The following is a 21,647-nucleotide window of genomic DNA, read 5'->3' on the forward strand; positions in this document are numbered from 1 at the left end:
ACTTTCAAATAGTAAACTTACTAACTTGTTTGTCCAATTGGTAGAAAGTCATAATGAAAAATCCCTCTGACATAAAAAATGGTTAGCAACAAGTTCATGAATGTAATTGTCAGACCTCGCACAATTAATTTTCATAATTCACATTTATGTAAATAATACTCTAACTTTTGTCTCCACACTCAACCTGTTAAGTTTTCCTCAATCTAAATTGTAGCATCTCTACATTCCCAGCACTAATTTATGGACATTTAACTCCTTAAATACTTACTTGCTGAGCATGTCATAGTTTTTCTTTAATTTAGTCACTATCAAAATGTTCTTGGCAGATGAGGGTAAAGGGGATCAAATATATGGTGATGGAAAGAGAACTGACTATGGGTGGTGAACACACAATGTGATATATAGATGATGTATTACAGAATTGTACACCTGAAATTTGTATAACTTTACTAACAATTGCCACCCCAATAAACTTTAATTTTAAAAAAATGTTCTTGGTGTCCCATTTTTTTCACATTTCTTCACTATCTCAAGATATGAATTTCAATTGTATACATGAAAACAAAATCTTAATCATGAGTATAGTCCATATCTAAAATGATTTTGATGTTATGTGATTTAAATATAGCAAAGAGAACTTAACATAAGCATATGAATAGGTGGAATTGCCTAAGGTCAGGAAATATTTATCCCTCAAAAATTCAGCCCTCTAACAAAGCACAGCATAAAATCCATTTTCTTTAGCAATGGATTTTTCCTCATACTCTAATCTTGGTTCTGCCAATAAAACTTCCTCAATATGTACACATAAAATACCCACGCAGTCATTTCATACACTTTAAACAACAAATCAGGACGGATAGAAGGAATTATAATCTGAAATCAATTGTCATAGTGAATTCATCATGGCCTTAGTATGTATATCATATTTACTTCCAAAAATCAGTTTAGGCAAATTCCAACACAATTCACATATTCAATGCAACTGTTAAAAGATAAAGAACCATAAAGATAGAGTTAATTGAGTTAATTACCTAAGCTTAACATAGATAAGTAGTTACTAATTTAATTAAGTACTTTATTTTTTCATAAAAAAGTGGAGAAAAAAATTATTTTATTTTATCTTTTATGTATGTGGAGTGAGGTTTTGAAGAGAATTATAACACAAATTTTCATTTTCTAGGTCTAAAGCGTCTTAATTGGCAATACATTTAACAATATTCTTATACCAAGTAGGAAAACTCTCCTTAGAATGCAGAAAATTTCATTCTCACTATACACAAAACCTTTCTAAAAGTTTTTCAAATCACTAAGGATCAAATTCCTTCAGCATTCAGCACCTCTGCAGGAGTTAACAGGAATGTTATTTTAAGACTCTCTTAAGAATTACAGTATCTCTTTATGCCAAATTCAAATTATTCTTTGGCATTTTAATTCTCCTAAAAACCTTTTATTTTTCTCTATTTTTTTCCTAGTTAGCATCATGTGCCAGTAAACACACCCAAAGCTCTTTTTTTAGTTACAGATTTAAGATATGATTTATTTTGTTGCTTGTTTTGCCCCATGGCTTTCCCTCAACTAAATCTGGGCCACTGGAACCTACCTGGAGCAAATGGATTGCGTGTGAAGGTAACATCCTTCATCTGATGTTTACTTTGAAACCATGTCACATACTTCAATTTAGGAATCTCACTGGAGCTTTCCTATTTTTATCCCTATTTATTATTTTTTTGGGTGCAGAAAAGCAGTTGGCATTTAAAACTCTGAAAAGTTTAAAATTTATGGACTTTCTCTATCCGTTTTTACTTCTGCTCATAAACGGGCCAATTATTTTCTGATCTCATCTTTCTGGTAATAAATTGTCAAAGGAAGCCTCCAGGAGCCAATGAGTAGGGACACAGGCTAAATAAGTTTATGTTTTAATTTCCAAGTTTTTTCAGGTGACAATTTTACCAGGATTTTGTGACTACATAAATGGATCACCACATTCCCAGCATCTATAATAAGTTTCTTTACCACTCATAGTGCCACTTAAAGCTTTTCTTTTCTAATTGTTAAATAAAAAACAACACAATGAAAGCTATTTCTTAGTCAAATCATATTCCAATACATGTAGACATAGGAGAAGAAACTGTTTTCCAGAGAGTTACTCAGAAATTTGGGCTTTACCCGTGTAATATCTCTGCCAGTAAAGTTTTTCATTGTGTTGTTAGTGTCTAGAGAGCAGAGTAGGTTATACACACACACACACACACACACACACACTCACACACACGGGCATGCATATATACACATATAGATATCGTATATACACATATATGTATATGTACATATACATATGTACATATATGTATATGCATATATATATGTACACACACACATATTTATAAAATGATTATAAATTGACCCTTTGACCTAGAAAAATCACTTCTAGAAATCTGTCCTCATAAATAAACTGGCACACAGATTTCTGGTCAAGATGGCACAGTAGGTAAATGCTGTGTTTACTTTCTCTCATGACCACATCAAAATTTCAACTGAACTACAAAACAACCATCATAGAGAATTGCTTAAAAATCTTGCCGAACTGAAGTGCTATAACTAAGGACATGCAGAAGAAGTCACTTCGAGACTGGTAGAGGGGCAGAGATGTGGAACAAGCTGGTCCCACACCTGCATGTGACCATTAAAAATTGGGAGGGATACCTCGGATGCAGAGGTTCTCCCCAGAGAAGAGAGAGGTCCCAATCCAGGGTTCCAGTGCTGGGGAGAGAGGTCCCCATAATTTCTGGCTGTGAAAACCAGAGAGATTGTGGCTGAGTGAGATGGAGGGTGGCTGGAGTCCCTGGCACTCCTCTTAAAAGGACCTCTCATGGACTTACCAACAGAATCCCTGGCTCTGAGCTCCAGCGCAGCAGCAGCAGCTGGAGAGGCAGCAGGGACATATGGTCGGGGAACTGAGTGGCCTGGTTTCAGGACAGGGGCTAAAGGGGCAGATTTCTCCTGGACGGAAAAGCTGGCAGAAGCCAGCATTTCTTTGTTGAGCTTTCCCCCTTCCCTGCATGCAGATGCCAGTGGCTGCCATATTTGGGTCTCTATCAAGCTGGTTAAAGCCACTCAGTCACATGGCTTTGTCCAACTTTTGGGCATACCCAAGTCACTTCTATTGGCTTTTTTGTACAAACTACCTGTTTTGGCTCATGCTGCAGACTTGCCTAGGGTGTCTCAAAGATTCACAGAACCCAGACAAATAGCATCTGGCTTGAACATATCACGTAACTGTGGCTGAGCAGCCGTAAGCCTGGCACCAGCAGCAGCTGGCCTTGGTTTGAGGCTCGTCTTCTCAAGGCACTTCCAAGCACAGCATGCTCAGTGGCTACCTGTGGATTGCTTTGTGGCTCCTGCCAAGTGGCCTTGGGTGGGGATGGGCTGCAGCTGAACTTGACCAGCAGCGTGTCCCTTCCCAGGTGGCCCTGGGTCTGGTGGCCCCAGTGACCAACTTCAAAATAAACTGGAGCATCACACACCCACCACCAAGGATGACAGACCCAAAGGACAGGTTGGGCAGGCACCAGAGTCCTGCTGAGGCAGATACTGCACCATGGGATCAGCCACCACCACAACTCCTCCACTGTAGTCATGGCCAGTCCTCACAATCAATGGGCCTGGGGGCCAATCCCTCCTATTGATGTGCAAACAGCAACCAAGGCACAACTATAAGAGGAGGGCACACACAACCCATACAAGGGACACACCTGGAGTGCATGGCTCAAGTGACCAGAAAGAATGTGCCACCAAGACCTGTAGCACAGCTACTACATAAGGCCACTCTACTGAGACTGGGAAGCATAGCAGCCCTATCTAGTAAATAAAGACAAACAGGGAGGCAGCCAAAGTAGGAAGACAAAGAAACATGTCCCAAATAAAAGAACAGAACAAAGCTCCAAAAATAAAAACTAAACAAAATGGAGACAAGCAATCTACCAAATGCAGAGTCAAAATGCTGGTTATAAGGCTGCTCAATGATCTCAGGTAGAACTTCAACAAAGAGATAAGAAACATAATAATGGAGATAGAAAATAAAAACAAAAGTCAGAAATAAAGACTACAATAAGATAAATGAAGAATACATTACAGGGAATCAACAGATTAGATAAAGCAGAGGATCAAGTCAGTCATTTAAAAGATAAGGTAGCAGAAAACACACAACCAGAACAGCAAAAAGAAAAAAGAATCCAAGAAGTTGAGGAGAGTTTAAGGAGCCTCTGGGACAACATCAAGCTTACTAACGTTTGCATCCTAGTGGTAGCAGAAGGAGAAGAGAGAGAACAAGGAACTGAAAACTATTTGAAGAAATAATGATAGAAAACTTTCCTAACCTAGTGAAGGAAATGGACATACATGTTCAGGAAGTGCAGAGTCCAAACCAAGTTGAACCCAAAGAGGCCAACACCAAGACACATCATAATTAAAGTGCCAAAAGTTAAACACAAAGAGAGAATCTTAACAATAGTGGGAGAAAAGCAGTTAGTTACCTACAAGGGATTTCCCATAGACTGGTAGCTGATTTCTCAACAGAAACTTCAAAGGCCAGAAGCGATTAGCACAAAATATTCAACGTGATGAAAAGCAAGGAGCTACAACCAAGATTACCCAGCAACACTATCATTTAGAATCAAAGGACAGATAAAGACTTCCCAGACAAGAAAAAGCTAAAGGAGTTCATCACCACCAAACCAGTATTGCAAGGAATCTTAGAGACACTTCTTTAAGATGAAAAAGATATGTATAAATATATGAATAATTAAATGGCAATAACTACATACCTATCAATAATTACTTTCAATGTAAATGGATTAAATGCTCCAATCAAAAAGTATGGGAGCTGAATGGATAAGAAAACAAGACCCTTACATATGCTGCCTACAAAAGACTCACTTCAGATCAAAAGATACACACAGACTGAAAGTTATTGTTAATCTGAAAATATGACATATATTTTTGAGAATCAGAAAAGAATTAAGTATGGTAATATTAACACTATTTTTATCCTCAAAGAAAAGAGGTATGAATGTGAAGCAAATATGTTAATTAGAATTCCAAGGTACAGTACCTGGGAAAGTCTCATCCTCCTGATTGAAACAATGAAAGAAACAGAAGAAAATATATGGAACAATGATATTCATACATGACACAGATGGTATTATAGAACTAGTAGAAAATGATATTAAAGCTGTTCAATATGTTCAAGAAGGTAGAGAGAATACATAGTAAGAAATTATCCAAAATCAAACACAAGGAGAAAAAAATGAAAATACATGTATAGAGCATTAATAATTTGTGGGCACAACTTCAGGCAGCATAATATACATAAAAGTTGGTACCCTGAAAGAAAGGGGTAAGCTTAAGAAAAAAATTAAAAATTAATATGAAAAGTTTTCAAATTTGATATAAAATATAGACCCAGACACCCAAAAAGATTGATTGCCTAAGCAAATGCATGTGTGTACACACACACAAACATAAAGAAAACTGTATTATGGCACATCATAATCAAAATTTTTAATATATGCTATAAAGAAAATCATAAGAGTGGCCAAAGAACAAAGACATTTTCATGCAGAGAAACAAAGATAAAGACAATGACAGTTGGTCTTTTGTCAGAAATGATGTAATACACACATACTTGAATAACATCTTTAAAGTGTTAAAATAATAACGCTATCTTAGAATTCAATTGAAAACAAAAATAACTGACAAAAATTAATATGAAATTTATACTATATCAGATGTATATAAATAAACATTTATTTTCCACCAGAATACTTGTATGACAAAACATACCATAGGAAATCTATCATAGGAAATCCTTCAGATAAAAGGAAATCTGGATTTACACAAGGGAACAAAAAGTACCAAAAATGATAACTATGTTAGTAAATGTAGCAGAATGTTTTATTTATTAACTGTAAAACTTAGATGACTTGTTTAAAGTAAAAATAGTAAAGTGGATTGTGATTTGAAACTTATGTATGCAGAAGCAAATATGTGATAACAATAGCATAAACGTCAGGAGAGAAATCAAAGTATAATGTAGTAAGAGTCTTTCACTAAATGTGAAGTGATATAAGATTCCTTGTTGGTAGACTGTGGAAGTTAAGTATATATACTATAAATCTTATGGCAAGCTCTCAAAAAGCAAAATACAGAGGTAAATCTGTTAGCGTCACTAAAGCAGATAAAATGGAATCTTAAAAAATACTTAATTTGTGCCATAAAAAGATATTAAAAAACACACTAAATGGGATAAATATTATCAGTTCAAAAGCAGAAATTATCAGATTGGATAATAAAGCAAGACCCAGTTATATGCTGCCTACAAGAAACTTTCATTAAATAGTAAACCCAAAGTAAGGAGGAAGAGAAAGGAATAAAGAATAAAGATCAGAGCAAAATATCAATAAAATTGGAGCTAGTTAAACTAGAAAAAATAAAGATATCGAAGATTCTTTTTGAGAAGATCAATACAATTGATACACTCTAACCAGAGAGATCTTGTTAAAAAAGAGAGAATACAAAAAATGAGAGAGAGTTGACATCACTGGTGGTTCTATGCATGTTAATGATATTAAAGTGATGTCTTCAAGATTTCTCCTATTTTAAACTTATTATTTTCCTTTTTCCATATTCTATTTGTTTGAAGAAAGTCACTAAGTTTGGTAACTTTTTAAAATTGAACCATTGTTTGCATATATTTTCATACATCACCAAATGTATTGGCTTTGTGTACCAGAGGCTTCAGGCATAAATTGTTTATGTTACTCAGAAATGAAGAGCAGATACTGATGTTTTAAAATGGCTGGGGATTATGAAGAGGCCAACTTTTTTTTTTTTTTAATGTTGGCAAATATACTACACTATATTTACATTATCTCCCTTTAGGATTCTTAACGCATCTTGAAATTACAAATAGCTTCTTTTAAGTTTAATGAGAATGCCTCAAGAGAATGCGGAGCTTATCACATTTAATACACCATTTAGCCTGCCCTAAATATGATATCTTCATCTGAAAACTTTTATGTTTGAATGGGTTTGATGAATTAAAATCTTCCAATTTAAAGATTAAAAAAGGCTTATTGAATAAGGGCACCTTTGTTAGCAACAGGTTTTCAAAAACCTACCCTTTTGATGGTTTTATAAATGGATTTAATTTCTTTGGCTAGATGCCAAACTCAGAAATTGGTGGGGGAAATTAGTGATGAAATGTGCCTCAGCTTTTGTAAAATACAACGTTTAATCACACAGTTTGTAATAGCCAGCTAAAATCATATTTCGTTGTCTTCATTTTTATTTATCCTGCTTTGAGGATTATCTTTCACTTCTACAACTAAACTGAAATTCTCTGTTTGATGTGGTGATCCCAAGTGAGCAAAACCTTTTGGGGAGAATTCCGTGGATTTACATTCTTTCTTGATTCCTCCTCTCATTAGTTCTCCCTATGAGAAATCAACAAAAAAGATGTCTTCCCACAAAATATTAGAATGAGATGTGAGAATATAACAATGTCAAAGGAGGTTTCAGATGGCTCTAGAATTAAAATTATTCAACAGTTACATAAGGCTGTTTATGTCAGCTTTCTGTCTCTAGGACAATTTCTGTAACTTTTGTAAACATGAGGACTCACCCCAGTAATAACTGACTACAGCATCTTGCAGTACAGCTAACATGACTAAGAACTTCCGAGTTAATATAACTTGCTGCTGGACTATCCTTAAAGTCAAAAGATAGTAAATCAGAGACGTTCCCTTAATAAGCAAGTTAAAGTTTACTATTTCTACCTCAGGTCCCCAGTGCTAACCAGCAATGCAGGTTGTGGTGAGAAAGAAGAGGGCAGTTATAGAAAATACAGAAGCCCCATTTTTCCTGTGCATTGTAAAGTAAAGGTAGGTTGATGAATTTCAATCCTCTATGAAGATTATTTCTGGAATATAGGAAAACCATGCTGTTGTATACATTTGCCTCATTTCTGGACACTTCACAATTTTTCTTTTTCAATTCTTTGAATTTTGAATAAAATTTTGACAAAATGATCATGAAATTAATACAATTTCAATGTAAAAAAACAACAACCCCAAAACAGAAAATTAACACCAGGGTACCTGTGTGACAAAAAAATTTAAAAGTCTTTCAGACAAAAGGAACATAACACTAGATGGAAATCTAGTTGTATGCTACAGAATAACAAGTACCAGGAATGATAACTATGTCAGTAAATATAGGAGATTGTTTTATTAAGTTCATTTTAGTTTTTATATTCATATGATTATATTTCTGCAACTGAATTAATTTTTCCCCAAAAATTATACCTAGTAGTGTCATGCCTTATCTGACTGTATTGTCTAGAATTTCTAAAACAGTGTTAAATACTAATGTTGCTATTGGAATTCTGGGTTCAATGAGATGGTTCTAATATTTCAAAAAATACTATACTGTTGTTTGCTATTCAGTGACTGGTATCTGTCAACCAAGTTTAGTGTTTGTACAGTGTTTTCAGGCTTGTTAAAATTTTTGTTGCTTGGTTGGTTGGTTGTTTTGTTTTAGAAACAAATGTTCAATTATTGTTCTTTACAGAAATATTGACACATATTTAAAAAATATCGAGGCTATCAATGATGATATATTTTAATAAGATATTAGTTACAAATAATTCATTTTATTTGTTATTTACTTTGAGATTTAGTAATTTATTTAGCAATTTGCATCTATGTCTTATTTTAAACTGAGCTTTAATTTCTTTTTTGTGCCATATATTTCAGATATTGGTACCAGGCTTATTGTATTGTCACAAAATTAATAGGGAATCAGTACGTCCTTTTTAATGTTCTGGGAAAGCTTAAATATCAAAATTCTGATACTGAAAACTAGAAAGACCCATGACTGATTTCTTACCTTACTTCCTGTTCAAAGCTAGCCCAACCCTCTTGAACCGAAGCAAATGCACAAAGAACAGGTACTGACATCACACCAAGCTGAGGCCCATTTGTTCAAGGCATTAGGGAAGAGATAATTTTCTTTTTCTCAGTTCTTTCTATCTTCCATGCAGTAATATCAGTCAGTTAGTAGAGTAAGTGAAGTAAAGTGATTTACATTTACATGATTTACTAACTATTCCTCCTTGACCAGAGTCAGTGAGAGAAACAACAGAGTTGCAGTGCTCCATACATTCTCAAACACACATGCTGTGATGTACACATTTATACAGAAGCTTATATTACCCTTTCTCATTCTTCTTTTGACTCCAAGTGTATTTTACCTCCAGTATTTCTTTGTCATTGGTCTATGGTATACACAAGGTTGGCCCACAAGAATGCCTACATCTCTGCGCAAATTGGGATCAGATATCCATGTCTTCCTTTAACGTGTCGTTATAATATATGAATGTTTTGGTGGCTCCAGGTTACCTCATTTAATAATTGCAAAGTTTTCGTTTGATGATGATTCTAAAGTTAATCTCATATTAAGTTTCCATGATTAAATTATATGAAGAATCAGATGTTTACCTTCCATTACTTGCAATAAACCAGTTAGCATTAAATTGATCTAATTTTTTATTATTGTTGTAGTTTTTATGTTTTGTTTTTTGTTTTTGTTTTTTCAGTTTTCATTTCTTTTTCTTCCTTTCTTGGAGGCTGGGGAGTGCAAGACTGGTTTCCTCAGATTGCTAAATCTACTCTTTGCTAAAATACAATTTAATCTTGAACACATATTTTACAGTCAGTTTTAATTCTACAGATTCATCTATAAATTCATCTGACATTAGGAACATTTTAGTTATTTAGCCTTGGGTCATTTGCTAATCCTAACTTCTCCCACTTTCTAATCTCACATGTTTGGTTTTATTGAAGGAAACTGAATACTCTCGAGTATTGTTTTGTCTCTTCTCTTTATTTTTAGTTCCCTTTTCTCACCATCAAGTTCCCTACTCCCTGTCTCCCACTTTTTCTTCTTCCTTTTCCTCCTCGTCCTTCTATGTTTGCTTATTTTGTGTTTTTTGGTCTTTTACTTTTTTCTTGCTTTTCCAAAGAAAAGCTTGACAACAAGTAATCTGTTTCTTCTCTTTGATCATTTGACAAGTAGAACATGCATGCACTGAGTCTTTTACCCTTTTCTGCTTTCTTTGCTTCTTAATCTTTAAAGGCAGACACTTTGTGGCCTTTTTTTCTCCTACCCTTTCTTCCTCCGCCATCTTCATACTTGGGGGCTTTCAGTCACTTGAAGCATTTGGAAGACTAGAATCCAGATATATGAATTAGTCACATTTACTTTAATATCATCCTGGTGATTAAGGTGTTAAATGGAAAAATACAAAATGACATTTTTATACTTAAACTAATATTAATATGTCCCCTAGTTAAATATACTTTTTATTTACTCTCAATATTTCAGAACTGACCTAAGACTGTTTCGTATTTTATATGCCTTTCTGATTACCACACTTTAATTTTTCTACTTAGTTTTCATTTTTGTATGGCTTCAAAGCGAACATAATCACTGATACAATGTTAAATGTATGTATACATAAACTACATCATTAAGAAATAGCTTAGTAAAGTGATTTTTATGTTACTGCTTTTTCTCATCAGAAATGTTAACAGACAGACCTAATTTATTGCAGTAGATTGCTTTATTTTGACATTTAGAAGGAATAACGTCAAATGCTTTTGAGCCAGAAAAAGTCAGTGTTTAATAAATGGTCTCAGTGAGATGTTTTCCTGGGGTGGTTTTTCATTTCTAATTATTTATTGCCAACAACTCAAAATACTTAAATCCAGAATGATTCAGGACCTTACATTCATTGTCTTCATTTACAAGAGTACTATATCTAATATTACACAAGATAAAAGTTCTAATGTCCATTTAAACATGTCATAGTTTTTAAAATGATTATATATTTGAAAAGCCATTTGGATCTCATTAAAAATGAAATTCAAGCTATGAAAATTGAAAAAAAATCCATCAGGCAACTGTTCTCTTAAGTGCATTTTAACCCCACCCTGTTTAGACAAAACTGTACGTCCAAAAGTTCTAGAATATTTGAGGCATAAAAGAGAGAATTTAGTCACAGAATGAATAAAAGTTCAACATCTATTTTATGATTGTATTTCTTCCCATCACATATCTTCAGTTATATTTAGCATTCGCTAATAAAAATGTGTAATTCTTTAAAAAGGAAGGGCAATAACCAAGTGGCAGAACCAAAAAAAAAAAAAAAAAAAAAAAAAAGAAAGAAAGAAAAAGCGTTCACTTCTTTCCTGGATTCTTTGAATACAAATAGATTTTCCAAAAAACATGAAGTGCCTCATTAGTTACTAATTAGTACCGTCTCATTTACCAGAGATATCATTGAAAAACTACTCAAGATCTCCTTCCCCCACGAAGACCAAACAAAAAGTGTGATTTTAATTTGCCATTACAAGAAATAGAAAACTTATCTTCTTAATTTAAATGACATGTATAGTCATGCACTGCACGATGATGTTTTGGTCAAAAAAGGACTATATATATATATGGGTGGGTGGTCCCATAAGATTATAATGGAGCTGTATTTCCTGTAAGAAATGGAAGGATAAGTGGTTCAGGATTTTTTTTTTTTTTTTTTTTTTCTGATGGGAGCAGTATCTGTGGGGCTTGGCAAGGTTCCCTCTAATTCAAAGCACCTCAATTTTGAGTGCACATATTATGTCCCAATCAGCCAGCCACTGACCTGTTTCAGCGCAGAGGAGCCTGGCCCAACGGTGCTACATATTCAGAGGGCACTATAGTTCTCCCAGATCTAGCTTAATGGTCTTCAGAGTCCATTGCTGTAAATTTTTTGTTAAGGATCTAAGAATCTGTACAATGACAGAGGTCCATAGGAGCTACCATAACAAGTACTAAGTGCCATTGACACTTTAGTAAAAGTTTTTTTGTGGTAGTGTGGAGCCAGGCTATCTCTGTACTTTGAAAATATTTTCAGGTGGCAATGATGTAAAGTATAGATGAGTTTATTTCTTCCATCAATTCAATGCCAGAGAGAACACTTTGTGCCAGATAGGGTCAAAGGAACCAAAAGCAAATTTACAAAATCAAAATATTGAGTCCTCAGTTCTCACCCTCTTCATGTTAAGCATCCTCTTTTTAAATAAATACCACGGCATTTCTTAATCTGACCCCTGCTCCAACATGCGATAGCCAAAACCACGTTGCCATGACAATCTCCTACATTCTTTTATCTTGCCATCCTGATTTCTTATTCCTACTGATCCTTAGGCCACATTTCTCTCCCTTCTGACAGTCACTGTTATGGTGAGCTATGCCTTTATTCAGTTAACTTCTCCTCAATATTTCCAATCAATCTAGCCTACATCCCCGTTCAGGGAACAGCACTGACAGCGTCAACGTTCTATTATATTTATAACTCAGTCAGGAAGAAATAGGGGGAGGGCTTTTGGGATAGTGTTTATAAAGTCTACAGCAGTGGATAGTTATGTCTGAGGCCTTCATACTCACTCACCAGTCACTCATTGACTCACCCAGAGCAACTTCCAGTCTTGCAAGCCCCATGCATGGTAAGGGCCCTATACAGATGTGCCATTTTTTAATTTTTTATACCTTATTTTTACTGTACCTTTGCTATATTTAGATATGTTTAGATACACAAATACTTACTATTATGTTATAATTGCCTACAGTATTCAGTACAGTAATATGCTGTATAGGTTTGTAGTCTAGGAGCCAGAGGCTATACCATACAGCCGAGGTATATAGGAGGCTATATACTACGTAGGTTTGTGTAAATGCACTCTATGATGTTCACACAATGATGATGATCACTAAAAGACTCATTTCTCAAAATGTATAGGTGCTGTTAAGGGACACATGACTGTAATTTATTACTGACTTAGTTGTTAAATGTTTTAAAGTTAATAATGAATTGTAACAGTACATATCACTAATTTTTTTGTTGGAGTAACTAACATGGGTGCAGAGACAACTATTTGTTTTCATTGTTTGGCTTATTTTTTTCTTATATTTTTCTTTTATTCCCCACAGAATAATAGGATACAAGAGTTAGAGGGAGTCTTAGAATGCATCCATCTCAACCTGCTCCCTTTTGTGGCTGCCTCCTTTAAGGTAACTCTAGTGCCATCACCTCAAAGTTTCCTGTGAAATAAAGCATACTACTTCCCAGGGAAGCTCATTTCAATATTAAATTCTGCGACTTTCATGTAAGTATTTCTATATTGATCTGAAATGTTTGAAATATTCATTTTTTGTAAATATTTTATTTTGAGTTAAATAGAATAAGTCAAACCCCTCATTGGTATATGAGTATTCATTATATTTGTTGAAAGTAAATATTCATCCTCATTAAGTTCCCCAGATATTTACATATAACATTGCCATCTCCTTAAAAAGTTCTGCATATAACATAACAAACAGAACTGTTGTCATGTGAATCCTCAACTGAATATAATATTGCAGATTATCCACTTAAATATAAAACATGCATAAAATATAAAAATGTACTCTTGTCTCCATAATGATGTACAGCATTAATAAAATATGACTGCATATAATTACCATATTGATGTGTGTTCTTTAAATGAATAAATTTATTGTATGTATATTATGTATCAATAAAGTTAATAAATACGCACATAAATATATTTACAAATCTTTATATCTGTAGTTATAGCTCCTTTACCATTCTCCCTTTTTATTGTTATATTTGTTTTCTTTCTTTGTTTTCATAAGCTAGCTAGAGGACAGCATAAAACAAAATTGAAATTCTGATTATTTCATGAGTGTACAGTGGTATACAGAGCAGAGGAAAAGGAAGACTAGAATTATAAAATAGATAAGGTTGAAATATACCAATATCCTAAAAGGTAGGAACAGTATTTATTTTAAAGTATCTGTAGAATGGTTACAAATTGTATACATATGAATTAGTATAGAAGGAAAGCATCAATAAATTTTAAAGGAGAACAAAGTAATAAAAATAAAGATTTTTTTAAAATTTAAAGACAAATCACTTTCAAATAAATAAGAATATTTTTAAACTCCTCTGAGTACTGGGTAAAACAAAACTAAAAACTAAAATTTTGAATATTTTAGAATTCTACATATCAAAAAATATGAGATGCATATTAAGCTCTCATCAGAAGAAACTTTAAATGATTTATCATTTAGTCATAAACAATTTATCATTAATCAAAAATAATAAAATAAGTTAAGTATTAGTACAATAATATAAAAATTAAAAATAGGAAAGCAGGTTGGCAGAAAAAGTGAAACAAAAAGCAGAAGACAAAAAGCAAATTCTAGAATATAAAAATAATAAAATTGTTAAATCAGTTTCAGATTTAGTTTTATTTTAAGGGGGGGGTACTATAAAATAGAATTAACCTTTTTGTGTAGTTACTACATGAACAGTTCTGTGCCTAATACGGTATACATATCATGCACAGCAATATTTTAATTTTAATTTATCTTTATTTTCTCCAACTCAATATAATTTCTGACATTGAACACTTATCTTCCTGATTCAGAAAATCACCTTGTCTTTTCACGATAAATATAGTTAGATTTTGCTAGAGTTTAAACTTCAATAGGTCCAGGATTTTCATTTTGTATCAGTGCGTGGCTCAGAATAGATGTTGAATACATAATCATCGAATGGAGTAAGTTGAAAACCCAGAAAAATTCCCAGTCCCCTTCTCACTGCCAAAAAGATGTTCTTCCTGTCTCAGTGTGGATCTGCCTCAGTTTTATGCTGGCATAGCTAACACAATGTAATTTACCTCAGCTATTTCTCTGATTTTCCAGCCCAATTTAGTGACCTAATATGCAAGCATATTGTTGTCTCATTTTGGCAGGTGCTTCACCCTGTACTCTCTACTGTCAATGTTCTTTACATCAACTTAAGACTCCTTGCAGAGTTGTTCAGATTTTTCTCATTCAGCTTGTATGTATTCTCTTCCTGGGATAAGGTCACATATTCAGTTTCTCCAAACTGTGCTTGATACATAGGGATTCATGGGGTTTCACTCAGGCCCATCTCCTACAGAAGCAGCACAGTGGCGAAGACCAGAGACATCTAATGTTCCTTCTTGGTTAAAAACATCCACACTAGATGAAGCTAAAGCTACCCTTCTACTTCAAAATTCGAGGAATCTATGGAAGTTAATAACACTTATTCCTATTCCATGGCATGTCCTGATATTTAAAAAAAAATCACTGCACTGTTTTGTTTTGTTTGTTTTGTTTTTTTTCCTTTTGCTAATTTTTGACTAGTAGTATTTGGTTACTTTATCTACCACCTGTATAACCGGAAATATTGAGAGGAATGGAGTAAGACAAATGGGATGAGATAATTTTAAATAATTCCTTACTGTACTAATTGAAGGATTACAAAGAAAAAAATTTGATATGAAACAAACGTATAGTTATATTTTAAGGAGAATTTAGGAACTACTATATTTCACATCTTGTGGTCTTAAAAATGGCCTAAGAAAATTAGACATTATGAAGGTGAGCCTGAGAGGATCTACTACTGGGAAAGGGCATTCTCACCAGTCTCATAATTGCACATTGAATGTGGGCCAGTTTGTCAAACGTGCTGTAACAGGGATCAACTTTTACCTTAAAAAACCCTGATACTCTGGTGAATTCATTCCTGAGATAGGTCATAAGGAAAATGCGGGTATTCTTGTAAGAGTTTATGTTGTGAACATATAGCACTTGGTGAAATAAAGCATTTCAAGCTCATATTGGCTTTTGGAAGAAATGGAGACATTGGAGACTACACTTCCTAACTATGATTATTTCAAACACTTTTTGGAAAGTGACAGGGTTTAAATTATAGCATCATTTTGTATGTGTTCATACCTTAATATACTCTATGTGAAGTCTGTAACACACCTTTTACTTTTCATTAATATAGTAATTATCCTTCTAACAGCAAACCAGAATCCTGCTGAGATACCTGGTTTACCCTAGCTTTCCAACATTTGCTATACTATCATGTTATATTCCATTGCAGTCATTCTTCAGCACACAACTCATTTTCCACAATCAAAGCCTTCTTAAGACAAATGTGAATGTTCTGTCTCTCTGTCTTTTCTTTTTCTTTTTCTCCTTCCTCTTCCTCTTCCTCTTCTTCTCTTCCTTCTCCTCCTTCTCATCCTCCTCTCTATCTCTCCCCCTCCCCTCCCCCTCCCCTCCCCCTCCTCCTCCCCCTCCCCTCCCCCTCCCCCTCCCCCTCCCCTCCCCTTCTCCTTCCCTCCCTTGCAATGCCGCTGGTGCAAAAAAAAAAAAAAAAAGCAATTGCAGTTTAAAAGGTTAAAAAAAAAATTTTGCAAAAACCGCAATTACTTTTGCACCAACTTATTTTATTGCAAAATATGTGTCTGCATAATAATGACCTTTAGTCAGTGAAAAAAAGAAAAATGTCTATATTCCTGGGATATGGTAAAGTGAAAGAAAGAAAGAAAGAAAGAAAGAAAGAAAGAAAGAAAGAAAGAAAGAAAGAAAGAAAGAAAGAAAATATAGAGATGAGAGAGAGAGAGAGAGAGAGAGAGAGAGAGAGAGAGAGAGAATATTCCCCAAATTAGCTATCTACAATAGACAACTAAAATTAATTGAGTTAGTAATATTTTCGTACAGTATAAACTTTTAAAAACACTCATTTTGTATCAGCAATTACAGTATAACTTTACAATTAAAGACAGTTTTTTTTTTTTTTTTTACTCAAGAAAAAATATTTTAAATGTTTAGTTACACACTAAACATTTTAACATTTTGTCCTGAGTTACTCTTGGCATGATACTTCTATGTTGATTTGGTCCATTACATTTTTGTGGGCTGATGAATACTGTGCAATTATATGTGGATTCCCCTAGAGCATAGGCATTTTGCACTGGAAGCACACCAGATCCAAATATACGTCCTCTGGCTTTTATGACTTGTGAGTAATATATAACTCAACTGGATTCCAGTATACAATATAGAAAAAAAAAAAGGAAAATACTAATTTCAGTTTTGAGTGAAGAAATACCTGGACACACGTGAGCTCGTAGCTTACTTCTACCCATTTGCAGAACACATTACTTAGTCCTTTTGTAAAAAACAGTACATCAAAAAGACTTTGCTTATTTTAGTTAAATAATTTAATTTTTTTGACAGTGTGTAATGAATGTTAACTGAACTCTTCTTTAGTAGCAGGTTTATCTGGCAACTTATCAAATAACTGTAGAAATTGGCAATTTAGAAGTCAACCAATAGAAATCTTCACCAAGTGATCCCATTCTTTTCTATAGTCAGAAAATTACAGTTGACTACTGTTAAATTAGAGTAAAATTATGCAGAAATGTATTTTTAAAATGACATATTTATATAGAACACTAATCATTTAGTAACATGCATTGCCTCTTGATAAAATTTTCTTATCTAAATTGAAGGGACATAAGGTACAGAATATTGTAACTTTTTCTAGAACAATTCATGAATAGTGGTAATGAGCATTTATAAATCATTGATGTGTTTATTTATTTCCATGTCTGAAGAAAATAAGAGAGTAATATTTGTTAACTTTTAATTTCTGTCCTCTCCATGAAAGGTAGGCAAAGATTACTTGTTGTTTTTCTGTTTTGTCTAAATATTAAGAACTCATTTTAACAAGATTTTCAAATGCTTAAAGTTTTAGGAATTGTATTCAGTAATATAAAGCCTTCCAGAACTGGCCATCATTTCCCAATCATTTAGTGAATTGGATCCTTATGCGGTCCTAGCCAGTCAACAAGAAAGATGCTAAATGTGAAGTAGAGACATTGAGGTCAAAAAAGTAGATGACAGAAAAAATAAGTAGGGCTACAAAAGAGTCTCTGTCAAGGAGAAAGTGTTCAGATCTTCACCTATTAAAAATCAGAGCTTGATCTGATTTCATCTTTCATTCAGGAATGGCATGCAGGAAATCTTACTAATCTCAACAAATACCCAACTATAGGTCCACATTTTATGACATTCTGGCATCAGTTAGTGTATGGGATATCTTAGTAATGCTCTCTAGTTATTTTCTAGTTTTAGCCCAAAGGTATAAACTGTCCTTTGTTTCCACACAGTCTTTCCACTGTTTGGAACTTCTGGTAACACTAAATTTCATTCCCTTGTGGTAATTGATACATCAGTCACACTAGCCATTTTCTACCTTATATACTTCAAGTATCACTGTAGATCAAACATATAATAAGCAAAAGGATAAATGTGACTGGGGTTTGGAAATATAAAATTTATTCTCCCTTAACCACCCACTTTCCAATTTCCTCTCAAGGCAGACTTTGAAGGACCATTTAAGACCACTTTTTCTTTCTAATTCCTCTCAGAAGAACTTCATTTGTTTTCCTGATTCAAAGGAAGAAATGGCTTTTACAGATTTTTTTCTCATAGAAAAAGAAAATGTAAGATACAATAGAAAAAAAAAATCTCCAATAGCAGCAACTTGGAAAATAGCTGTTTAGCAGCACGTTACTAATGAAACAAATACTAATAAAATTTTTATTTTTCAATAGGAATACTGATACGCATAACAGCATTTTCATGCACTACACTGTTGAATATATACTAAAGATCTTGGAATTTCCACTCCTGGCTTTTCTCAGGTTAGCCATACGATCACCCTCACCAAAGCACATACTCGTAGGCTTCTCTCTCCTTCCTTATCTATGTTACACAGGTAATAATGATCACTCTTTTTACCATTTGAGATCACTGTAAGAAGGAAATGAGAAGATAGTGCACAGAGTTTTAGAACCTTCATGTTATTTAAACATACATTGTCTTCCATACTGTTGATTTTTCCTAATTTTATCATCTAAATTAGATATGTTAATATAGCCTTCATTCATTCATAAATTATTCAATGAACATTAATTGCCTGACTTGTGAAAAGTTTAAATGTTTTTACTAATGTAGTGTTGTCAAAATAAAGGTCTAAAAATTGAACTATTATTTTATGTTCATTTTTTTAAGGTTCTGAGAGGAGTAGGAGGAGGAGAAGGAAAGACACATAATACACCATTAGGATGTTCAAATGGAAAATTCAAGTAGTAGGTAACTTTCAGTGAATTCGTTTTGAAAATGGAATATAACAAAAACAAATAGGGAAAGATAATATGCAGTGTAGGAATCATGTAGGAGTGGAATAGATAATAAGATTTAAATGATCTGGTACTTTGGTGGAATTTACTAACTTTTAACAATATGTTCTATTACCTCTTTTTGGTCCTTAAAGTACCACGTAATATTTACTAATTTCCCCAAATATAAGTTATAGTCAAGAAGCAATGTATGAGGTGGTTAAGAAAACAAGCTACAGTGGAAGATTATTAATACTTAAAGCTTTGTTCTGCTACTTACAGCTTTGTGACCTTAAAAAAGTTACTTAAATTCTCTTGCTTCCATTTCTTCATCTGTAAAATTGGGGTGATAATAGTACCTATCTTGTAGGGTTGTGAGGATGAAATAAATTCATATGTGGGAAGTACTTCGAAGAGTGGCTGGTACATTATAAGTACCATATATGTGTTAAATATTATCTCCACATGTTTTCTTTAGAGTCTCTAAATGAAAAACACCGCACATTAGTTGACAAATAAAAAGATTATTTGTATGCAGGACCATCACAGAAAATTTAAAGGTAGAAATAATAATAACAGAAATAATTACCATATACAGAGAGAGATTAGTTAGCTTTTCCTGGCACTGTCCTAAATGTGTGCTACATTTAATTATCATCTCAATCCTGGGTAGTTACTATAATGACCCCCATTTTTTATATAAGAAAACTGAAGCATCCTAAGATAAGTTAATTTACCCAAGGTTATACAGGTAGAAAATTGTTCAGCTGTGGTTTGAAGCAGACACACTGTCTCCAGAGATTGCACTGTTAACCTGTAGTGCCTCTAAAAGTACCATACAGATGTAAATACTTACATATCTGTGGTAATTCAAAGGTACATCCAGTTTCTTTACTATTCTGGATAAACAAAATTTTATTACACATTTTTAATGAAACATTGAATTTTCTAATAAACTTCAAATCTTGAGATGCCTTAATAACCCTGCACAAAAAAATTGTATTAATCGACTTGCCACAAGATGGCAAACTTCACTAAGAAGTGCTCAAACTTGTCAGGTGCAAAGATATCATTTGGTAACTTTACAATAGAGCCAGAAAAAAAAGAAAAAAGAAAGATGAACAGCCTCCTGTGAATATTTTACATAAACAAAATATTTAACCTTTATTTAGCCATGCTCATTCTTAGCAGAAAACATACAATAATATCATTTAGCTCATATGTTCAAAGTTACCCCTTTTGTTTCTTTTTATTAAAAAAAATTGTATCTTATTTTATATATTTCATATTCTGCTCTCAAGATCAAAGCTCTTGGTCTGACTTTGTGATGCTGTGTAATGAAATATTTGGATTATATAAAGATTACATATATCCCCTGGGGAAAAGTCTCTTTCAATGTATCTATCCATATGTGTGCTTTGGTTGGAAATAAACATTTGCATTTGAACTGTTCTGTGGCCTGTCAACATCACTATGGCCCATCAACACTGTCAGGGCATTAGCAGGAGACTAAACATTAGGGCAAAAGCCTTAGTAAGTTAGACAGACTAACTCTGAACCTATGAAAATGGTCCTTTATGAGCAGATTCCGAGGGCTAATCCCATGTAGAAAATAACTAAAATAACTAGAAATTTTATCTAGTTATATAAATATATATATATGAACTGTCTGACATTTCTAGGTACAACACTATTAAAAAGTGGAATGAGAATCTGAGACATGTTACAAGACACACCTTCATTTTATCAAAATATAGCCTGTTTTTCAAATTACAGTTCTCGTATAATTCCACGGCATCTATCACTTACACTTGAAAAAGTTGGGCATGGTTAAGGAAGATTTTCATGTTTAAGTAACAACTTCCTGTGAGCGATAGGATCAGCTCCGAGAGCTGTCAGTTCGCTTTAAAACGTGTAGCACAATTCCCGGACAGCTATAGGACAGTCCCTCTGTGAGTGCTGGGGTCAATGAAAAGTCATGTGTGGTTCAAATTTTCTATCCCAGAATCTTAGAGAATCTGTAGAAATCACAGCTCTGGCCAGCTCTGGGGTGGAAAATGGATTTGAGAGATTAAACCTAAATCTCTTGTGTATGAAGGAAAGGAACTAAATTCAGGACTACTGTGTTGGCTGAGTAAGGATGGAACGCTCAAACCACACCCTGCACGCCATTATCTAGTGATGAGGTCTAAACCTAGGGAACCCCCCCCCCCTCGTTTTATTTACCCCTCAGGAGGGAAAGGAAGTTTTAAGATGCAAAGCTCTTTTATATAAACTTTTAAAAACACATCTGTTTACTTATACATATAAGAGGATTGGAGTTGGGCATTTTTCATTAAGTCCTTCTATTTTCGTGGTTTAATCAAGCCTTACTTACACTCAGTTCCATTAAAAATGAATGCACCAAAAGGTTTGCCAGAATTCATAGACTGGCACTATGAAGGGGTCACTTTATGGCGTATCTATATA

Source organism: Rhinolophus sinicus, chromosome 4 (assembly GCF_057876585.1).
Source record: "Rhinolophus sinicus isolate RSI-liver-muscle chromosome 4, RSI-T2T, whole genome shotgun sequence".
Classification (NCBI taxonomy): domain Eukaryota; kingdom Metazoa; phylum Chordata; class Mammalia; order Chiroptera; family Rhinolophidae; genus Rhinolophus; species Rhinolophus sinicus.